This window comes from Mobula birostris, chromosome 6, assembly GCF_030028105.1.
Source record: "Mobula birostris isolate sMobBir1 chromosome 6, sMobBir1.hap1, whole genome shotgun sequence".
Classification (NCBI taxonomy): Eukaryota; Metazoa; Chordata; class Chondrichthyes; order Myliobatiformes; family Myliobatidae; genus Mobula; species Mobula birostris.
Genome location: NC_092375.1, coordinates 8,295,064 through 8,318,701, shown reverse-complemented (window position 1 = coordinate 8,318,701; position 23,638 = coordinate 8,295,064). Strand labels below are relative to the sequence as shown.

The 23,638-nt window shown below is 42.7% G+C and overlaps 1 long non-coding RNA gene across 21 annotated transcripts in view; it reads left to right on the top strand.

Annotated features, from left to right (window-relative positions):
- The window catches only part of LOC140198802 (uncharacterized), a 325,008-nt gene that overhangs the window by 201,732 nt on the left and 99,638 nt on the right, over positions 1 to 23,638 (top strand). The window lies entirely within an intron of this gene.

Below are 23,638 nucleotides of genomic sequence, written 5' to 3'. Positions count from 1 at the left end.
AGCTGAAGAGGTGAACTTATAGGGATTTATAAAGTCATGAGGGGCATGGGTGAGGTGATATGCAGTGTTGTCTTGTGCCTCTGCGACTCTCACAGACTCTGTTGTGATCATGGCCAGATAATCAATTCAGACAAGTCCCATCCAGTGGGTGGCAGGGTGGAGATATGTATCTACCAAAGAATGTGTAAGGTGCTCCTTCCCTCTGCTAGCCTACAGGTCACCTTTGAGCAAGGTGTAGCACCTGCCTAGCTTCTCCCCCTCTGCTGATCAGGGTCATGTGAAGCCAATGGAGCAGGTAGTGGATGGTCATATGAGCAGCTGGTGCATATCACAAGTCCTGGTTATGCAAACATTGACGCCAGATAGATAATCTCTGAAGAGTATTGATAATGGCTGGGGTCACCCGTCTTGTAAAGACATTGCCCAGAAGAAGGCAATGGCAAACCACTTCTGAAGGAAAACTTGCCAAGAGCAATCATGGTTAAGATCATGATTGCCCACGTCATACAACATGGTGCATATTAGCTTTACTTCTGAATTTTGGTCTGGGTAATTGTTTGGGGTGGCAGGGTGGAGATACATTACCAAAGGAGGTGTAAGGCACTCCTTCCCTCCACTAGTCTGCAGGTCATCCTTGGGCAAGGTGTAGCACCTGCTTAGTACCCCCCCCCCCACCCCGATCAGGGTCACGTGAAGCCAGGGGAGCAGGTGGTGGATGGTCGTATGAGCAGCTGGTGCACATCACAAGTCCTGGTTATGCAACCACTGACACCAGACAGACAATCTCTGAAGAGTACTGATAATGGCTGGGGTTACCTGTCTTGAAAATACCCCATGATTGGCCAGGTCACTTGACACGGCACCTAATGATGGAGATAATGAATACAGTGGATTCTAGTTAATTATACACGCCAGTACATTTCGGCCCAGTTAAGCAGCTGCCCAATTTGGCTGACATTTCATGGAAACAGTTAAAAAGGTATAAAAAATACAAATTACCATTTAACAGGGTAAGAAATTATGTCTTTAAATAAAATACAGAACAAGTTAGAACACTATCAACACTATGACAGTACAATAAAATAGTGTTTTAGTTCGTGATAGATATCGACGGAGGAATTCATCACTGCCATGTTCTATGATTGACTGTAAATGAACGAAGTCCGTGCAGGCACCAAGTACAGATAATGGATTGCCCTCCTTGCCTTCCTGCATGAAGAAATGGCGTAATCCAACAATAAATTTCTTGGCATTTTGTGTAGTCACTAGCTTAAGTTCAGATGCTTTCCATTTGGTCCAGTAGCGTAATTTTTTTGGCTAGTGTCAAACCTTTTCGTGACATCTTTGCAAGGGTATGAAATTTTTAAAGCCAAAGTTAAAAAAAAACAGAATTTTCAGAATGCTGCCTGGCCTGCTGCGTTCACCAGCAACTTTGATGTGTGTTGCTTGAATTTCCAGCATCTGCAGAATTCCTCTTGTTAGAATTTTCAGAAATCACTTCTTTTTGAATCATCGTCCGTTAGCCTAAATGGACAAGTGCAAGCAAGTGCTGCCGTTTAAAAACAGTTCGCTTGAAGCACAGCGTAGTGTCTAACAGCCACACAAAAACCTGTGATTGATGCTAGTTAGAAACTGTTCAGCAACAGTCTCTTGTCCCAATTAAGCGGCATTGTGTCCCAAATAAATTGGGGGAATCCTGGGTATTTTATTGATTAGTTTTTGTTAATCTTAGAAATTAGCCAGGATTCCCTTCATATATTTGGGACAATATGCTGCTTAATTGGGACAGGAGACTGTTGCTGTACAATTTCTAACTAAAAACTGTACCAAAAAAGTGGCTGTCCCGATTAACAGATGGTCCAATTAACCAGAATCCAGTATATTGACTGACAGATGAATTTTGAGCACAGGATACAGGGGATCCTCCTGTTTTTCATTAAACTAGTGCCACAGGTTCTATTGCATCGGCTTTGGAGGGCAGGTGGACCACTCTCTCTCTTCTGAAAGACAGTGCCTTTGAAAGCACAACACTCCCTCAGTATTATCCATGGGATACTATAGCAGAATTATATAGCACAGGAGCCAGTCTAAGCATATGGGCCAGATCTGGGGAAATGGGACTAGCAACTTGGTCAGCATGGAGGAGTCGAGCTGAAGAGACTGATTTCATGCAGTACGACACTATGACTGTAGTCCCATTTGCCTGCAATGGCCATTACCCTCTAAAGCAGGGGTTCCCAATCTTTTTTATGCCATGGACCCCTACTACTAACTGAGGGGTCTGTGGGCCCCAGGTTGGGAACCCCCGCTCTAAAGCTTTCTTATCCATGTACCTGTCCAAACCTTTTAAATGTTATAATTATACCCATCTCTACCACTTCCTCTGGCAGCTCCTGTCCACATACCAGCCACCCTTTGGTTAAAAAGAACTTGCCCTTGATGCCTCCTTTAAATCTTTCCCCTCTCAACCATACCTGTCATCATTTTAAACATTTCTATAAGGTCACTCCTCATTCTCCTCTGTTCCAAGGAATAAGAACCTAACCTGGCCAACCTCTCCCTATACCTCAGGCTCTCTTGTCCTGGCAACATCCCTGTAAATCTTCTCTGTGCTCTTTCCAGTTTAACCACATTTTTCTATGGCAGGATGACAAAAACTGAGCACAGAACTCCCAAGTGCAGATTCACCCGAGACTAATGTAACTGCGATATAACATCCTATCTTGTACTCAGTGCCCTGACTGATGAAGGGCAGCATTCTAAATTCATTTCTCACTACTCTGCCTGCAAGTGACACCACTTTCAATGAACTATGCACTTATACTCCGAGGTCTCTCCATTCCATTTCACTCCCTAGTGCCCTACCGTTGAGAGTAGAGAATTTGCATCAGCTGATTCCTGCATTTCCCATAATACCCCAGTGACTACACTCCCAAATAATGAACTTGGAATAAACCTTTGGTCACTAAAGATCTCTATTTCATTTTTAGTCCTTGTTGAGCTTTTCTCAATGAATTTTCATCAATGTTGGAATTGATCTGGGTCATGATTGTGCTTTCCCCTCTTTCAGAATTAGTATCAGAATCAGGTTCATTATCACTCACATTCCCAAAAAGTATCCAATAAAGTGGCCATTATATGTCTGTTCATGGTCTTCTGCCACTTCAAAGTTCAATGTGTTGTTCATTCAAAGATGCTGTTCTGCACGTCACTGGTGTAATGCGTCATTTTCTGAGTAACTGTCACCTGTCAGCTTGAACCAGTCTGGCCATTCTCCTCTGACCTCTCTCATCAACAAGGCACTTTCGCCTATCGAACTGATGCTCACCAGATGTTTTTGTTTAAGGCACCATTCTCTGTAAACTCTAGAGAATGTTGTGTGTGAAAATCCCAGGAGATCAGCAGTCTCTGAGATATGTAAATCACCCCCTCTGGCATCAACAGACAAAGTCACTTAGATCACATTTCTTCCTCATTCTGATGTTTGGTCTGAACAACAACTGAACCTCTTGACCATGTCTGCATGCTTTTATGCACCGAGTTGCTGCCATGTGATTGGCTGATTAGATATTTGCATTAACGAGCAGGGGTACAGGTGTGCCTAATAAACTGGCCACTGAGTGTGTGTTATGAAATTTGTTGTTTTGTGGCAGCAACATATGCAATACCAAAAAATACTATCGATTAATAAAAGACCATACAAATAAATAAATGATGCCAAATAAAGGAGCAAAAGAGTGAGGTAAGTGTTAGTGGGTTTACAGTCCATTCAGAAATCTGATGGTGGAGGGGAAGAAGCTGATCCGGAAATGTTAGGTTAGCGTCTTCGGGCTCCTTTACATCCTCCTTGAATGTAATAATGAGAAGGGGCCATGTCCTGGATGGTGAGGGGCCTTCATAATGGATGCCGCTTTTTTTTGAGGCATTGCATTTTGAAGATGTCCTTGATGGTGAGGAGACTAGTGCCCATAATGGAGTTGGCTGAGTCTGCAACCTAATCCTGTGCAGTGATGTCTCCACATGAGGCAGTGATGTAACCAGACAGGACGCTCTCCCCAGTACATCTATAGAAATTTGCTGGAGTCTTTGCTGATATACCCATCTCTCTTCTGCTGTGGGACCGCTCACCCCTCCCTTCCTGTGCTCCCACACACACTCCTTGCGGTTTGGTAACTGACTCCAACCCATGCAATTTTCATGACCTCATCTGGGGGAGGCGAGATGTCCTGCAAATTTCCTGAGTGGAGGACATAAAAAAGATCCTGCTTCAGTCTTTCTTTCAGGACTACATGTAGTATAAGCTAAAACAATAACAATGGAGAATAAATATAAGAGATTCTGTAGATGCTGGAAATCCAGAGTAAAGCACACAAAATGTTGGAGGAACTTAGCAGGTCAGGAGGTATCCATGGAGGTGAATAAACAGTAGCTGTTTCAGGTTGAGAACTTTCATCAGATCTGGAAAGGAAGGGGGAAGAAGCCAGAGTAAGAAAATGAAGGGAAAGGAAGGAGGACAAGCTGGAGGGTAACAGCTGAAGCCAGGTGGGTGGGGGAAGGAAATAAGTAGGGAAGTGATAGGTGGAAAAAGTAAAGGGCTGAAGAAGAAGGAATCTAATTGGAGAGGAGATGGGGCAGCATGATAGGGTAGCGGTTAGCACAACGCTTTACGGTAGAGGTGACCCGGGTTCAATTCCCACCACTGACTGTAAGGAGTTTGTATATTGTACCTATGACCACGTGGGTTTCCTCCCACAGTGCAAAGAAGTACAGGTTGGTAGGTTAATTGGTCAATGTAAATTGTCCTGTGATTAGGCTGGGGTTAAATCGGGGGATTGCTGGGTGGAGTGGCTCAATAGGCTGGAAAAGGCCTGTTCCACACTGTATCTCAATAAAGGAGAGTGGGCCACGGGAGAAGGGGAAGGAGGAGGGGCACCAGGGAGAAGTGATAAGCTGGTGAGGTGAAAGAAATAAGAGGCCAGAGTAAGGAATTGAAGAAGGGGAAATGGAGAGGGAAAAATTGCCAGCTTCGATCTTTTTTTTAGGACTGCACATACGGGAAATTGTAAAGCTACTTTAATGCATGAATTATTTATTTAAACCGCAGGGCTTGGCACAATATCTGACAATGAGAAGATAAAAAGATAAAATGTGTGATGCATCTCTGCATTTCGTTGTTTGGTACTGAACCAAGGGAAATAATGAATGGGGTCAGTAAAGGAGCACCAGGAGAGAAGATTAGGCAAGAAAGGAAGCTGTGGTGCGATGACGTCAGGCTTGGCTTCCAATTACTGTCTGATTGGAAGGAGAGGCTGAAGGGTGGGTGGATTCTGGTGCTGGTGGCTGGGGGTGGTTAGTGGTGGAATGAATCCTTGTGCTTTGAAGTCTTGCCTAAATGAGTCAGTATGGCGAGCCCTGGGCTGTAAACGCAGCATTGAATGTAGGAAAGAGGCTGGGTGTGAGATGGAAGGGCTTATAGTATGGGGGATGCATCAAAGTTCAAAGTAAATTTATTATCAAACTACATATATGTCACAATATACTGCCCTGAGATTCATTTTCTTGCCGGCATTCACAGGAAAATAACAACATACAATAGAATTTATGAAAAACTGTACAGAAACAGACTGACAAACAACCAAGGTGCGAAAGAAGACAAATTGTACAAATAAAAAAATAAACAAATAAAAGTGAGAACGAGTTGCAGAGTCCTTGAAAGTGAGTCTGTAGGTTGTAGAATCAGTTCAGTGTTGAAGTGAGTGAAGTTATCCAGGTGAGTTCAGGAGCCCGATGGTTGAAGGGAAATAAGACCATAAGACATGGGAGCAGAATTAGGCCATTCAGCCCATTATGTCTGTTCCGTCCGCCATTCCATCATGGCTGATCTACTTTCCTCTCAACCCTGATCTCCTGCCATCTCTCCATAACCTTTCACACTCTGACTAATCAGGAACCTAGCACCCTCCACCTTAAATGCGCACAATACCCGGGTCTCCACAGCCACCTGTCGCAATGAATTCCACAGATTCACCACCCTCTGGCTAAAGAAATTCCTCCTCATCTCTGTCCTAAATGGACATCCCTCTATTCTGAAGCTGTGCCCTCTGGTCCTAGACTCCCCCACCATGGGAAACATTCTCTTCACATCCACTCTATCAAGGCCTTTCAACAGTTGATAGGTTTCGATGAGACCCTCTCCCCTCATTCTTCTAATTTCCAGTGAGTACAGACCCAGAGCCTTTTATCACCGCTCCTATCATAACCCTTTCAGTCCTGGACTCATTTGTGTGAACCTTTTCTGAACCCTCTCCAATATCAGCACATCCTCTCTTAAATAAGGGACCCAAAACTACCCACAATGCTCCAAGTGAGGACTCAAAAATGCATTATAAAGCCTCAACATTACATCCTTGCTTTTATATTCTAGTCCTCTCAAAGTGAATGCTGGCATTGCATTTGCCTTTCACACCACTGATTCAACGTACAAATTAACCTTTAGGGAGTCCTGCAAAAGGATTCACAAATCCCCTTGGAACTCGTATTTTTGAATGTTCTTTTTAGAAAATAGTATACGCCTTTATTCCTTCTACCAAAGTGCATGACCATACATTTCTTGACACTGTATTCCATCTGCCATCTTTGTCCATTCTCGTAATCTGTCTAGGTCCTTCTGCAGACTATCTGCTTCCTCAACAAGACCTGCCCTTCCACCTATATCGTCCACAAAGCCATCATCCAAACCATTGACATACAACATAAAAAGACGAGTGGAAATCACTAGTCACCGACAACCAATTCAAAAAGGATCTCTTTATTCCCATTTTTTGCCGCATGCTAAACAGCCACTTCTTCATCCATGCTAGTATCTTTCCTGTAATTCCCTGGACACTTTACTGGTTAAGCAGCCTCATATGCGGTACTTTTGTCAACGGAGCTCTGAAAATCCATGTACACAGCATCCACTGATTCTCCTTTTTCTATCCTGCTTATTATTTCTTCAAAGCATTCCAACAGATTTGTCAGGCAAGATTTTTCCTAAGGAAACCATGCTGACTTTGGCTTATTTTGTCACGTGCCTCCAAGTACCCCAAAACCACATCCTTAAAAATCAACTCAAACATCTTCCCAAACACTGAGGTCAGGCGAGCTGGTCTGTAATTTCCTTTCAATTTTCCAGTCTTCCAGAGCCATGCCAGAGTCTATTGATTCCTGAAAGATTATTACTAATGCCTCCATACTCTCTTTAGCTACATCTTTTAGAACCCTATGGTGTGTTCCATCAGGTCGAGGATACTTAACTACCTTCAGACTTTACAGTTTTCCAAGAACCTTCTCCTTAGTAATAGCAAATGCACTCACTTCTGCCCCCTGACACTCTCGAACGTCTGGCATACTACTAGTGTCTTCCACTGTGAAGACTCATGCAAAATACTTATTCAGTTTATCCACCATTTCCTTGTCTCCCTTTACTGTCTCTCCAGCATCATTTTCCAGTGGTCCATTATCTACTCTCATCTCTCTTTTACTCTTTTTATATCTGAAAACAAATTGGTATCATTTTTGACATTATTGGCTAGCTTACCTTCATATTTCATGTTTTTCCTCCTTATGGTTTTCTTTAGTTGCCCCTGGTTTTTAAAATTTTCTTAATCCTCTGACTTCCCACTAATTTTTGCTCTATTATATACCCTGATTTTTGCTTTTATGTTGGCTTTGCCTTCCCTTGTCAGCCATGGTTGCGTCCTCCTGTTTTCAGTATACTTCCTCTTCTTTGGGATGTACCTATCCTGTGCCTTCCAAACTGCTCTGAGAAACTCAAGCCACTGATGTTTTTCCAATCAACTTTTGCCATCTCCTTTCTCATGCCTCTGTAATTCCCTTTACTCCACTGGTAATGCTGACATTCTGACTTTAACTTCTCCCTCTCAAATTGCAGGGTGAATTCTGTCATATTATGATCACTCTAAGGGTTTCATTACCTTAAACTGCCTAATCGTATCCGGTTCATTACACAACTCCCATCCAAAATAGCTGATCCCCTAGTGGGCTCAGGCACAAGCTGATCCAGAAAGTCATCTTGGAGGCATTCTGAAAATTCTCTCTCCTGGGATCCAGCATCAACTTGAATCTCCCAATCTATCTGCATATTCAAATCCCCCGTGACTAACGTAACATTTCCTTTTTGACATGAATTTTCTATCTCCTGCTGTAATCTGTAGACCACATCCTGGCTACTGTTCAGAGGGCTGTAAAACTCCTACCATGATCTTCTTACCCTTACAATTTCTTAACTCTACCCACAAGGATTCTGTATCTTCCAATCCTATGTCACTTCTTTTCTAAAGATTTGATTTCAGTTTTTTAGCAGCATGGCCACCACTCCTCCTCTGCCTACTTAACCTGGCCTTTCGATAGGTTGTGTATCATTGGATGTTAGGCTCCCCAACTCCAATCGTCTTTCAGCCATGACTCAGTGATACCTGCAATGTCATACCTGCCAATCTCTAACTGCGCTATAAGATAATCTACCTTACTTCATTTTCAGTTTATTTGTCATCCTGTCACTTTTGTCCCTGTTTTACACTGCAACCCATCCCATTGACTGCATTTGCTCTGTCATTTGCCTCTCCTTTCTGACAGTCTCAGTATACACTAACTCTGCTTGTAAATCAACATACCTATCCTCAGCCCTATCAATCTGGTTCCCTGCCATATTAGTTAAAATCCTCCCCAACAGCTCTAGCAAAGCTGCCCACAAGGATATTGGTCCTTGTTGTGTTCATGTGTAGCCCGTCCCTTTTGTACAGGTCATACCTTCCCCAAAAGAGATCCCAATGATCCAGAAATTTGAAACCCTGCTCCCTGCGCCAGTTCCTCAGCCACATTTTCATCTGCCAAATCATCCAATTCTTGCCCTCACTAGTGCATGGCACAGGCAGTAAGTAATCCAGAGGTTGTTACCCTGGAGGTCCTGCTTTTCAGCTTTCTACCTAGCTCCCTAAATTCTCTCTTCAGGATCGCCTCCTGTTTCCTTCCTACGTCAATGGTACTAATATGTATCAAGACATCCGGGAGCTCACCCTACCCCTTTAGAATGTCGTGGACACAAACTGAGATGTCCCTGCCGCTGGGATCTTGGAGGCACTATACCATCTCGGTCTCTCTGTTGTGTCCACAGACTCTCCTACCCACTCCGCTCCTATTCCCACTGTATTCCTCCTCTTCCCCCTTCCCTTCTGGCCCACGACGCCAGACTCAGTGCCAGAGACCCAGAATTCCTCACCGAAATAAATTCAACTGATTACTTTGGCTCCCACCTCCCCCCCAGTAGGTCATCCCTCCAACAGTATCCAAAACGGTATACTTGTTATTGAAGGGAATAGCCACAGGGCTGCCTAGACAGCTATGGGATCTAAGGCATGATGGCAATAGTGAGAAGAGAGCATTGCCTGGATGGTGGGGGTCCTTGGTGATGGATGCTACTTTCCTGTGACAGGTGTCTGTGAAGATGTACTTAACGTTGATCCAAATTTACTGCAAAACCAACCCCGCTCCTTAAAACTGTGCAGTGCACCTGCTATATTTATACAAGGGAGGGCCTTATGTTTAACTCAATTGAAAGACAGCATAACCAATGTGCAAAAGAAGACAAATCATAAAAATAAAAACAATAAATAAATAATAATGAAAACATGAGTTGTAAAGTCCATGAAAGTGAGTCTGTCGTTTGTGGAATCAGTTCGGAGTTGAAGTGAGTGAAGTTATCGATGTTGGTTCAGGAGCCTGATGCTGTGGCCTCTGTTAGTCAGGGTCGACTATGGATGTTGTATTCTAGCTGTCTAGGTACATAAGCCAGGAAAATACAACATGGAGAGCAAGCTGTTGCCCATATAGTAAGCTCCCCATCTGCATGCATCTGATGAACTGGAGGGAACAGAAGAGACTGATACTGTACATTTTGGCACCAGCAATGTTGCAGGTGTTGGCAGGTATTGAACTCAACATAGAACAACTCTAGGGACTCCAGCTCTGGATTTTTCCCTCGGGGTTTAGCCCTGAAGCCTTCCACATGAGTGGGTGTGGACACAAGGCAGCGGAGATTTGAAATCAGAGATTTCTTACCCCTAGATGAGCAGCTGACCATGGCTGATGAGCCCCAACTGCCTGAAGGGACTGGTTTTAAGGTGCCAGAAGCCCACCTTTGCCCCTTCTCCTGTCAGTAGAGGCCAGGAGCCTGAATTGGTTGTCAGAGGCTATTTGGGATGCAAGCCATTGGGGGCATTTAATATGCAGTGGGAGCTTGTCCCTATTACCACCCCTGGGTGGCATGGCCCAAAGGGCCAGAAAGGCCTATTCTGCGCTCTATCTCAATAAATAATAATTCATTAAATATTTCGAGAATCAGGAGATCATTGACTGTGGAGATGGGAGCAAATGCTATCACAGGTGAAAGTTCAAAGTAAATTTTATTATCATTTATGACACCATACACAACCCTGAGATTCATTCGCCTGAGGGCAGACTCAGCAAATCTATAGAATAGTAACTATAACAGGATTAATGAAAGATTTACTAGAATGCAGAAGACAACAAACCGCAAAGGCAACTATAAATAGTAATAAATAGCGAAAGCATGAAATAGCAAGGCAAAGAGTCCTTAAAGTGAGATCATTGGTTGTGGGAGCACCTCAGTAGATGAGCAAGTGAGTGTAGTAATCCCTTTTTGTTCAGGAGCCTGATGATTGTGGGGTAGAAACTGTTCTTGAATCTAGTGATGCGAGTCCTGAAGCTCTTCTACCTTCAACCTGATGGCAACGGCGAGAAAAGAGCATGGGAGGTGAAGATCTCAGATGATGGATGCTGGAATGAGAAAGACATGACAATGTTGCGCCTGGCTCCTCTGTAATTGGCGAGTGCTGTGTAGGTGTCTGCAAAGCCTCCTCTGCATTGGTTTTCTGTTCCGGTGTAACCTGCCTGTATCAATACCAAAACCGCAAATGAATGACATAACGGATTAACTTTCTTTTGAACCGAGTTCAATCCACAGAGTAATGAATGGGTGTAGTCCTAATAACCCGATAATGCACCAATTAGAATTGTTTTCCTATTCTCCTCAAAAGAATTATTATAGTCAGTTCTTGATCCCATTCGGTGTCTCAGTAAAGTAACCCACAAGCCTGGGTTACTAATAGCCATCCCTATAAATTTGGGTCTGCATAGGGCTCTTATTAAAATTCACCCGGTCCAGACTCAAGGCATGACGAAATGCAATTCTTGAATTGGGGCTATTGTTCTGGCAATGAATAGATGTGGGATTTGGTCCACTGGATTACTAAACAGCAGCCGGGAAACCAAAGCGGTTCAGTCTATGTGACTTTTTCTTTCTGGTGAGTGTGAAGCATTCGGGAATGAAGCGTTGGGAATCTAACACAATGTGTTTACAGGGAAAGGGATAAATTTACTCCATTTTATCCGTAAAGTGTGTTTGTTCTACTGAGCCCCGTAGAAAGCAGATGAATAGAAAGCACTTTGATTAATTAGAATCATATGTAACATGGTGGCATCCGTCAGTCTCGCGAGGCCATGGACCTGCGCCTGGAAGGTCTCCAGGGCGCAGGCCTGGACAAGGTTGTATATAACATATAGTAAGGGTTAAAGGTTACAGGGAGGGATAATAAATCCACACTGATCGAATGGCAGAGCAGATTCGATGGGCCAAATAGACTAATTCTGCTCCTATGTCTTAAGCTCTATTAGTGGTTTTGTAGGAGTGATATGGACCATTGAAGCTGTATTCAATGGGAGTCAATAGAAGCAGTTTTTAATCCATAACGCAAGTGAATGGCAAGTGGATTGAGGTTCTGAGAGTGAGGTGGGGTTTGATCAAACTTGATGGGATTGTACCAATCAATGAAGGATGCTCGACAGTTGTGACAGGGCTTGAACGCTATCATCTCCTACAAAGTCAAACCAAGTAACCTAGGTGACGATGAAGCTCCGCTCCCAGGTGAGCACAATGCCTTCTGTGCTCGCTATGACCGTCAAAACATGGAGGCATCCCCACAAGCACCCACCAGCCCTGATGACCCTGTGATTTCAGGCTCTGAAGCTTGCGTGAGAACCTCCGTCAGGAGGGTGAACCCACGGAAAGTATCCAGCCCTGAGGGGATACTTGGCCAAGTACTAAAGACCTGTGCTGATCAACTGGCTGGAGTGTTCACCAATTATGTTTAACCTCTTGCTTCAGCAGTCTGAGGTAGCCACCTGCTTCAAGCAGGCTTCAATTATACCAGTGCCTAAGAAGAACGTAGTAGCCTGCCTCAATGCCTACTGTCCAGTAGCACTTATATCCACAGTGATGAAGTGCTTTGAGAGGCTGGTAAGGAAACATATCAACTCCTGCTTGAGGGGTGACTTGAATCCCCTCCAATTTGCCTAATATAATAGGTCAACAGCAGGTATCATTTCATTGGCTCTTCACTCAACCCTGGAGCATCTGGACAGTGAAGCTGCATATATCAGGATGCTCTTCATTGACATTCAATACTAATGTCCCCTCAAAACTAATCAATAAGCTTCTAGTACTAGGCCTCAATACCTCCTTGGCCAATTGTACACTCAATTTCCTCATTTGCAAACCCCAGTCAGTTCAGATTGGCAATAACATCTCCTCCACAATCTCCCTCAGCTCAGGTGCACCACAGGGCTGTGTGTTTAGCCCCCTGCTCTACTCGCTTTATACAAATGACTGTGAGGCTAAGCACAGCTCCAATGCAATATTGAAGTTTGCTGACGGCACCACTTTTGTTGGCTGAATCAAGGGTGGTGTCCAAGGTCCAGAACATAAGAAAGCATGGCAACGTCTCTATTTTCTCAGAAGTTTGCATAGATTTGGCATGTCATCTAAAGCTCTGACAAACTTCTGTAGATGTGTGGTGTAGAGTATATTGACTGGTTGTATCACAACCAGGTAAGGAAACCAATGCCCTTGTATGGCAAAGCCTACGAAAAGCATGGCAAAGCCCAGTCCATCTTGGTTAAATCCCTCCCCACCATTCAGCACCTCTGCTTCAAGCACTGTTGCAGGAAAGCAGCATCCATCATCAAGGAGCCTCAGGATCCACGTAATTAGGTTCAGGAACAGCTATTACCACTCAACCATCAGAGTGGTTATCTGCTCTTTCACCAAAGTGGATAACTTCACACAACTACACTCATGCCACCACTGAACTGTTCCCATTGAATTGGTCTCACTTACAAGGATTCTTCAACTCATGTTCTGATTATTTATTGCTTCTTTCTTTCTCTCTTTATTATTTCCCTTTCGTTTTGTATTTGTGCAGTTTGCTGTGTTTTTTTGCAGGTTGCTTGTTGTCTGTCCTGTTGGGTATGGCCTTTCATTGATGCTATTGCATTTCCTGTATTCACTGTGAATGCCCGCAAAAAAATGTATCTCAGGGTTGTATGTGGTGACATATATATGTACTTTGATAATTAATTTACTTTGAACTTTAAACTTTGATCCCATAGTCTTTGAACCAAATTGAGCAAGAGTTGGTGGCTACGAAGAGCCGTGGTTTGTGGGAGTAATTCGATGGGGTTTGGACTAATAGGAATGTACATAATGGGAGCATCTAGCTGGAGCTTGGTCCAATAGGATTCTACCAAAAGGATGTGACAGATTGGGATCTGGGCCAATAGAAATGTACGTAATGGGATGGAACAGTTGAGGTTTGGCCCAAGAGCAATGCACATGATGACTGTGACTAGCTGGGGTTTGGGACAATGACATTGAGTACAATAGAAGTAATTAACATGGGATGAGTTTTGGAAATCTGGATGATGGGAGTGAATGGGAGCATTGCTAGTTGGTGTTCATTGGTAGATAATCTATAAATCCTCTTTGGTAAACTTAGTCCCAGTATTCCCTTGCATCATCTGCCACCATTAGCGTGATGTGGAGTTAAAGAGTCTTGGTTTTCCACCTTCAAGCTCGGAAGTTTCTTTTAAAAACGGGCACCAGGATTATTAACCTGAGGCCGGTTCATGTCTGTAACCTTTGCTTACATTTATTATGTACTTCTGAGAGATGGACACCTTTTCATCCTTTGTTCCCTGAAGGTGGAATCTCATGTGGATAGGGTTTTGAAGGAAGCTTTTGGTATGCTGGCCTTTATTAAACAGAGTTGGGATGTAATGTTGAAATTATATAAGGCATTGGTAAGGCTAAATTTGGAGTATTGTGTACAGTTCTGGTCACCGAATTATAGGAAAGATGTCAATAAAATTGAGAGAGTACAGAGGAGATTTACTAAAATGTTGCCTGGGTTTCATCTCCTAAGTTAAAGAGAAAGGTTGAACAAGTTAGGTCTTTATTCTTTGGAGCGTAGAAGGTCGAGGGGGACTTGATAGAGGTGTTTAAAATTATGAGCGGGATAGATAGAGTTGACGTGGATTGGCTTTTTCCATTGAGAGTGGAGAAGATTCAAACAAGAGGACATGAGTTGAGAGTTAAGGGACAAAAGTTTAGGGGTAACATGAGGAGGAACTTCTTTACTCAGAGAGTGGTAGCTGTGTGGAACGAGCTTCCAGCAGAAGTGGTTGAGGCAGGTTCGATGTAGTCGTTTGAAGTTAAATTGGATAGATATATGGACAGGAAAGGAATGGAGGGTTATTGGGGGAGTGCAGGTCGGTGGGACTAGGTGAGAGTAAGAGTTCGGCATGGACTAGAAAGGCCGAGATGGCCTGTTTCTGTGCTGTAATAGTTATATGGTTATATGGTAATAAACCATTTGCCCTCATCACTCACTACCAATGTGACCCGCTTTCTTCATAACATCACCTTCATCCGATCTCAGAACTTCAAAATAAAGATATGGAGACAACAATACCATTGAACGGAAAAGCCTATGGAAAGTAATGGATACGGCCCATTTCATCACAGATAAAGCCTTCCCCAGCACTGAGCACATCAGCAAGGAGCAGTGTCACAGGAAAGCAGCATCCATCATCAGGGACCCCCACCATCCAGATCATGTTGTCCTCTTGCTGCTGCCGTCAGGACTCTGATGGTGGAGAGGAAGTAGCTGTTGCTAGAATATTAGAAAATTACAGCTCAGTACATGCTTGTCAACCCATGATGTCGTGCTGACCTTTTAATCCACACTAAGATTAATCTAGCGCTTTCCTCACATGGCCGCTATTTTCCTATCATCCATTTGCTTATCTATGGGTCTCTTAAATGTCCCTGATGTATCTGCCTCTGCCTCTACCTCCAGCCAGGGCATTCTGTGCACCCACCACTCTGTCAAAAAACACTCTGACATCCCCCATCCCCTAAGCTTTCCTTGGATTGCCTTAAGGTCATGCTCCTTTATATTAGTCATTTCCACCCAGGAAAAAAGTTTATGGCTATCTACTCTATCTTACCTCTTATCATCTTATGTACCTCTCTCAAGTCATCTTTTATCCTCCTTCACCCCAAAGAGAAAAGCCCTAGCTCACTCAACCTGTCCTTATGAGACACGCTGTCTAATTCAGGCAGCATCTTGGTAAGTCTCCTCTGCACCCTCTCTAAAGCTTCCACATCCTTCCTATAATGAGATGACTAGAACTGAACACAATAAAGTGTGGTCTAACCAGACTTGTATCTTCTCACAGCCCAGAAGTTTTCCCCTAGCAGTCAGCAACATGCCCAGTTGTATTACTGGTAACTTCTACACTGAAGGTCAATTTTTATTTTATTTTATGTAGAGATATAGTGTGGTCATGGGCCCTTCTGGCCCAAAAGATCCATGCTGCCCAATTACACCCATCTGACCAATCAACTGACTAACTCGTACATCTATGGAATTTGGGAAGAAACCAGGGCACCCGAAGGAAAACCATGTAGTCCTGGGGAGAACATACAAGCACCTTAGAGACTGTGGCATTAATTGAACTCAGGTTGCTAGCACTGGAGTAGTGTTACACTAACCATAACATTACTGTGCTGCCCATAATTTGCAGAGGAATGTGCCCTGGCCAACATCATCATTATTAGCTTTCCAATAGCTAAACCTCTATCACTTCCCTTTCCTCTTAGGTTAGGGTTAAAACTGACACAGCCTGCCTCCACATGGGTGCTTACTTCTCTACCAATGTGAGATCTATGTCCTGTAGCCTGTATTAAATTTGCTTCCCTCATCAATTCTTCTTGTTTCCTTCCTTATAATTCAAACTTTGCTCTGGAACAACTTCCCTCTTACCAAATCTATGCTGACAGAAACAAATTGGTGCTGCGACCAATGGTAATGTTTTGTAGACAGCTCATAAAACTTCTAGATACTCTGGTAGATATACTTCTTCTGGACTGCGATCGCTGCAGACTGCAGCCTGTAATTTCCCTTTTAAGGATGTACTTTTGAGTGGACTAAATGATCTGATGTTTTTGAGATCTTCTGGGGCATTCAGCGAACTAGGCTGTTGAGAGTGCAGGTATGTCTGGGCGGCCATCACTAGGGACAGATGCTACGTCAAGGCCTGATAGCTGAAGATGAAGCTGTGCTCGGCTCTATTACTTTGCGCCAATTAAAGCACCGAGCAAGATGGAACTTGTCAAGGATGAGAGTGGAAAACAAACAGGTGTTGAGCACCGTTTACCTGTGTTTGACCGGTCTCTGTCTCTCCTTACTAAAACTGTTGGGCAGGAGATGGAGGAGTCTTGGGTCCCTGCTGCCAGGTTCAGGAGCAGTTGTTGCCCTGCAGCCATCGGGCTCCTGGACGGGCTTCATTCTCAACACCGAACGAGGTCCATGGCTGCGGATTCACTTTCAGGGACTCTGCAGTTCATGTTCCTTGTGTTTTTGCTTACTTATGTTTTACAATTTGCACGATTTGTCCTCTTTTGCAGATTGGAAACTTGGCAGGCTTGTTGTCTTTTTTTTTTTGTGAACTCTATTTTGTTTCTTTGTTTTGTGGGTGCCTGCAAGAAGATGAATGTTAAGGTTATATATGATGTACAATGTTGTTGTTCCTTTTCGCTTCATGTCATTTTTGGACTTTCCGTAGTATTTGACTGTTTTCTCTGAGGCTGAGGTGCTAGCTTGATGCTCAAACCTGCATGGATGGAGCCAGGTGGATTCGAACTCGGGACCATTCGCCCCGAAGCCTGGTGCTGATGCCATTACACCACCGGCTGGCTATATGACATGCATATTTTGATAATAAATTTGAACTTTGAACTTCGACAAACTTTCTATGTGAAGGCTTAAACTGTTGGATGGAATTTATTCCAATTACATATCCATCGCTTATGAATGAGGGGCGATCTTATTAAAACCTAACAAATATTGAATGTCCTGATGAAGGATCTCGGCCTGAAATGTTGACTATTTCTTTCCGTAGACATGCTGATCTCCTCCAGGACTTTGTTTGTGTTACTATGAAAACTGAAATGCCGAGATTAAGGGTTTCTCATCTGAGGTTCTGCAGAACCCTAGGGTTCCATGAGAGGTTGCTAGGGGTTCCATGAGGGATTGTGATTAAAAAAAATCAACGTTTTTTGAACTTTGCGCGATGCTAGCGCTTGCAGTGGTGGGAGTGACCGAGCAGCCCCATTAGCAATCCCATTAGAGGTTTCTCAGCTCAATATGGTAGTGCGTAGTAGGACCATGTTTATTTGGTTGAATCCATTCTCAGCTTTTGACATGAGATAGGGGAGGCCGTTGATAATTGATGAGTGCTGTGTTGCACGGACGGAAGGACGGTAGGCTGATGAGGAGTGTGATGTGTGTTTTCCAAGCATCGAATGGACTCGCCCGACTTGGGCTGTGATTTCAGCCTCTTCCTCCTGAATTTCCTCCCCCAACATCTCCAAACGCACCGCCAACTGACTGATTTGAGCAAACAAACTCTATCTAAAGAGCACACCAATCTCCTGCTACATATAGAAATCCGGTAGCTTAGCAGAGGAAGAGTTCTCAAAAGGGTGTTTGTGCTGAAAGGTGAATTGCAGGAGTACTTTCAAGAAAATAATAGGCCAGATTTTGCTGCGTGCTTTGAAGATGAAGAATGGCTGCAGAAACCGGCCTACTCAGCAGACATTTTTAACCAGATGAGCAAGTCTCTGCAAGGCCCTGGAGAAAATATTTTGACTTCAAGTGACAAGATTCTTGGATTTGAAAGGAAACTGAACCTTTGAAAAAAATCATGTTGCAAAAGGAAATCTTGAAATGTTCCACTGCTGCATGGGCTTGAGAGTGAGGAAGGGTATCAGAAAGTCTCGAGTCTTATTGAAAATCACCTGGAAGAAACATGTATAGGCCCTAGATAGAGTGGTTGTGGAGAAGATGGTTCCTATAGTGGGGGGAGTCTAAGACCAGAAGGCACAGCCTCAGAATAGAAGGATACCCCTTTAAAACAGCGATGAGGAGGAATTTCTTTAGCCAGAAGGTGGTGAATCTGTGGAATTCATTGCCACAAATGATTGTGGAGGTGAAGCCATTGGTTATATTTAAATTGGAGGTTGGTGGGTTCTTGATTAATAAGGGCATGAAAGGTTACAGGGAGAAGGCAGGAGAATAATTTTGAAGGGGATAATAAATCAGACATGATGAAATAACGGAACAACTCAATGGACTGAATGGCCAGATTCTGGTCCTTATCTTACGGTGTTATGGTTATATAGTTATGGATTAGTACAGATACAAGCCTAGGGGATAAAGTTGCCCATGCCGACCAAGTTGCCAACTTGAGTCAGTCCCACTACCTGCGTTTAGCCCACATCACTCTAAAACTTTCTGAACCATGTACAAGCCATAATGTCTTTTTTAATAATTTTAATAGTAACAACCTCTATGACTTCCTTTGGCAGCTCCTTCCGTAGAAACTCAGTGTAAACAATGACAGCTCATTAACTTAGATTGGTCCTTGGCACCACATTTATACCTAAAGGCATTGGTTAGTGATGGTAAAAGCCTATCACTACCCAATGCCTTCTTCTGGTTTTGTAGATTTATTCACTTTTGGTGATGTTGGAGTTATTAATATTTCCCCTTTTCTATGTTTTTAACATTATCCAGTATTCCAGAATCTTCCCACGTGGTGTGAAAGAGGAATAGCAGGGTTGTGTAGGTGGGTTAATGGTCCATTCAGAAACCTGATGGCGGTGGGGAAGATGCTCAGAAATCAGAATCTGAATCAGGTTTATTATCACTGGCATATGTTGTGAAATTTGTTGTTATGCAGCAACAGTACAGTGCAATACATAACAATAAAAACTAAATTACTGTAAGTATATGTACATTAAAAAAGTTAAATTAAGTAAGTAGTCCAAAAAGAGAAAATAAAAGTAGTCGGGTAGAGTTCATTGGTTCCTAAAATGTTGAGTGTGTATCTTCAGGCTTCTGTACCTGCTCTGCGATGGTAGTAATGAGAAGAGGGCATGTCCCAAGTCTTGATTGTCCTTAATAATGGATGCCGGCTTCTTGAGGAACTTCCTTTACAAAATGTTCTCTTTTGATCCTCTGCATTGAAGCCTCCATATCAGTACTTAAGTGCAATTTTGATTTCAACATTTAAGAGGAGTTTGGATAGGTACATGGATGGGAGGGATATGGAGGACTATGGTTCTGGTGCAGGTCGATGGGGCTAGGCAATTTAAATGGTTTGGCGGGGACTAGATGGGCCAAAGGGCCTGTTTCTGTGTTGTGGTTTTCTATGCTCTATTTAATTAGTATGCCCGTAATGGGGCACCAAGATAGTGTAGCAGTTACTGCAATGCTATTACAGCTTGGGGGCATCCAAATTCAGAGTTCAACTCCAGTGTCTCCTGTAGCATGTTCCTTCCCATGTGCTTGTGAAATTTCTCCGGCTGCTCCCTCAGTCAAAAGACATACCAGTTAGTAGGTTAATTGGTCAATATAAAGTGTCTTGTGAGTCTGCCATGGTTAAATTGGTGGGTTGCTGGGTTGCAGTGGTTTGTTGGGTTGTGGCAGGGGCAGAAGGACCTGTACCATGCTGTATCTCTAAATACATAAATAAATAATTTTTCTGCCTCCTTAATCTAATAATTCTTGTTTTTCCCTTTGTAGTGTTTTTTTTCGCTTTAGGTACTTACAGAATATCTTGGGGGTTTTCCTTGATTTCACTTTCAAATTTGATTATGCACAATCATTTCCTGTTATTTTACTTTCACCCCTCAGATTCTTTGCTTTCAACTTCCTGCACTCCCAGTTTCTGTCACAAGCTTCCATTTTTGCCTTTCTCTATTTTAGACCATTAGACATTCAAACTCGAGCAGAATTAGGCCATTCGAGTCTGCACTGCTTTTCCATCCGAGCTGATTTATTATCCCTCTCAACCCTGTTCTCCTACCTTCTCCAGGTAACCTTTGACACCCTTACAAATCAAGAACCTATCAACCTTCACTTTAAATACACCCAGTGACTTGGCCACCATAACCATCTGTGGCAATGAATTCCACAGGTTCACCACCTCCCGGCAAAATAAATTCTAATCTCTGTTCTAAAGAGCTGTTGTATTTTGAGTGTCCACCCTCTGGGCACTCTTTCACTATAGGAAACATCCTTTCCATGTCCATTCTATCTAGGCCTTTTAATATTCAATAGGTTTCAATTAGATCCCCCTACCTCTTCTAAATCCAGCAAGAACAGCCCCAGAGCTATCAAACGCTCCTCATACGTTAACCATTTTATTCCTGGGATCTTGTAGATCACAGGACCTTGTAGGCCCTTCATGGATGTCTAGATGGGGGGGGGGGGGACACTTTTATTGGGAACATTTTGGTCTGAGCCCTGTATTCTTTAATGTTCTGCACTTATTTACCTCACTATAAAATTGCCATTTTAGAAATGTTATGGCTACTCTCTATCCTTTTATATTCAGTGCTAAATCTAATAGTTTGTCCCACTCCTATAGCATCCCCACCATGATCACGAGAGTAAAAAACAGTTACTTTCCCCAAGCAGTAAGGCTGATCAATGCCTCCACCCACTAACCCACCCCACAACATCTCCAACCACCACTACCTTATCACTACTTGTGTATAGACACGTAGCATGATACATCACTTCATAGAAATACAATCAATCTCAGTATATAATGTATCCTATGTATTTACATTTCATGTTATTTTATTAATATTGTGTTCCTTATTTCATTGTATTTTGTGTGTACTGCATCATATCCAGAGTAATAATTTCATTCTCCTTTATATTTGTGTACTGGAAATGACATTAGCCAATCTTGAATCTCAAATCTTGAATTTTAAATCTTGAATCTTGAACTGAATTATGATCACTGCTGCCTGTTTGCTCTTCCACTGCTACCATTTCCATCTACCAAACTTCATCCAGAAAATGAAAAAAATTCTGCCCCATCTCTTGTTAGAGTTGTTATGTGGTAATGTAAAATGATTTCTTGAATGTAATTTAAACACACGGCATCCTCTAAACCCTTACACTGATTGTATCTGTTGATGTACGATAGTTGTAATCTCCTTTTATCTCTACCCTCTTATGTTTGCAACACTACTGAATAATTCAAAGTCAAAGTAAATTTATTATCAAAGCACATATACGTCCCTATATACAACCCTGAAATTCATTTTCTTGTGGGCATTCAGACTACATACAGGAAACACGATGGAATCAATGGAAGACTTCACCTAACAGGACAGACAATCAAGCAATATGCAAAAATGCAGACACAAAATACACAAAGAAAGAAAACCAGAAATCATAATAATAATAAAAAAATAAGCAATAAATGTTGAGAACATGAGATGGAGAGTCCTTGAAAGGGAGTCCATTGGTTGTGGGAACATTTTAGTGATGGGGCAAGTGAAGTTGAGTCAAGAGCTTGATGCAACAGGGGTAATAACAGTTCCTGAACCTGAGATGTGGGATTTGATGCTCCCGTACTTCATTCCTGATGGCAGCAATGAAAAGAGTGCATGGCTTGGGTGGTGGTGGGGTGGTCCCTGAAGATGGATACTGCTTTCCTGTGACAGGGCTACATGTAGATGTCCCCAAAGGTGGGGAGGGTTTTGCCCATGATGACTGGGTCATCCCTACTACTTTTTGTAAGATTTTCCATAAGTTATCTGTTTACTCTTTCAAAGGAACAGATATGGCTTTACTTGGTGATCTTTCCAAAAAAAACCTTTTTATCATTCCTTAACCAGCATTGCCCTTCTCTATTCCCCTTCCCCCATTAATATATGAAGAAGATTTCAATCTTATTGACCTTAAAGGAAAGATATCAATAAGATAGAGTGCAGAGAAAATTTACAAGGATGTTGCCAGGACTTGAGGACCTGAGATACAGGGAAAGGTTAAGTAGGTTCAGACTTTATTCCCTGGAGTGTAGGAGAATGAGGGGAGATTTGAAGGAGGTATACAAAATTATGAGGGGTATAGATAGGGCTAGTGCAAGCAGGCGTTTTCCACTGGCGTTGGGTGAGACTAGAACTGGAGGTCATGAGTTAAAGGTGAAAGGTGAAATAGTTAAGGGCAACATAAGGGGAAACCAGAAGGCAGCGTGAGTGTCTAATAAGCTGCCTGCAGAAGTGATGGATGGAGGGTTCAATTGCAGCATTTAAGAAAATTTTGAATAAGTACGTTGATGGCAGAGGTATGGACGGCTGTGGTCCAAGTGTGGATCAATGGGACTGGACAGAATAATAGTTTAGCATGGACTAGATGGACCAAAGGGCCTGCTTTACTGTTCATTGACTATTTGGAAACCCTACAATCACCAATCTGGAGTTGCCAGTCCTATTCTTTTTTATGCTATGTTTCAGTAATACCTGTAACATCATATTATTCATTACCCCTATCTATATTTCCAAGGCATTACCATACAAATTGTAAATCCCTACTATATGTTCAACCTCCTTTCCCTTGGTGTCAATGGACAACTCTTCACATTCCTTCAACATAGTTTTCCACTCTCCTTTCTGAAAATGTTTGGGTTTTTCATTCACCCAGCCATATTGTTTTCTGATGTTTGAAAAAGAATTCAAAAAGCAAAAAAACAATATCTCAGTAAATCAATAAGACAATATTGGTCCCAACCTATGTAAACTTTCTGCCTTTTCTTAGTTTACTAAGGTATGGAAGTTTACGGGCTACATGGAGGATTTTTACACAAAGATTGATGAATGCATAGAACACACTGCCAGGGTTGGTGGTAGAGGCGGATACATTAGGAACATTTAAGAAGCTCTTAGATAGGCACATGGATGATAGAAAAATGGAGGGTGATGAGGGAGAGAAGGGTTAGATTAGTTTTAGAGTAGGTTAAAAGGAATCCTGGAACATCCGGACAGCAAACATGCATACATCATACAGCTCAGCATTCAATACCATCACCCCCTCAAAACTAATCGATAAACTCCAAGACCTTAGCCTCAATACTTCCTTGTATAATTGGATCCTGGATTTTCTCACTTTCAAGGACTCTTCATCTCATGTTCTTGATATTTTTGCTTATCTATTTCTCATTATTTCTTTCTTTTTGTATTTGCACAGTTTGTTGTCATTTGCACAGTGGTTGAACACCTCAGTTGGCCTGTTTTCATTTATTCTGTTTTGGTTACTATTCTATAGATTTATTGAGTATGCCCACAAGAAAAGGA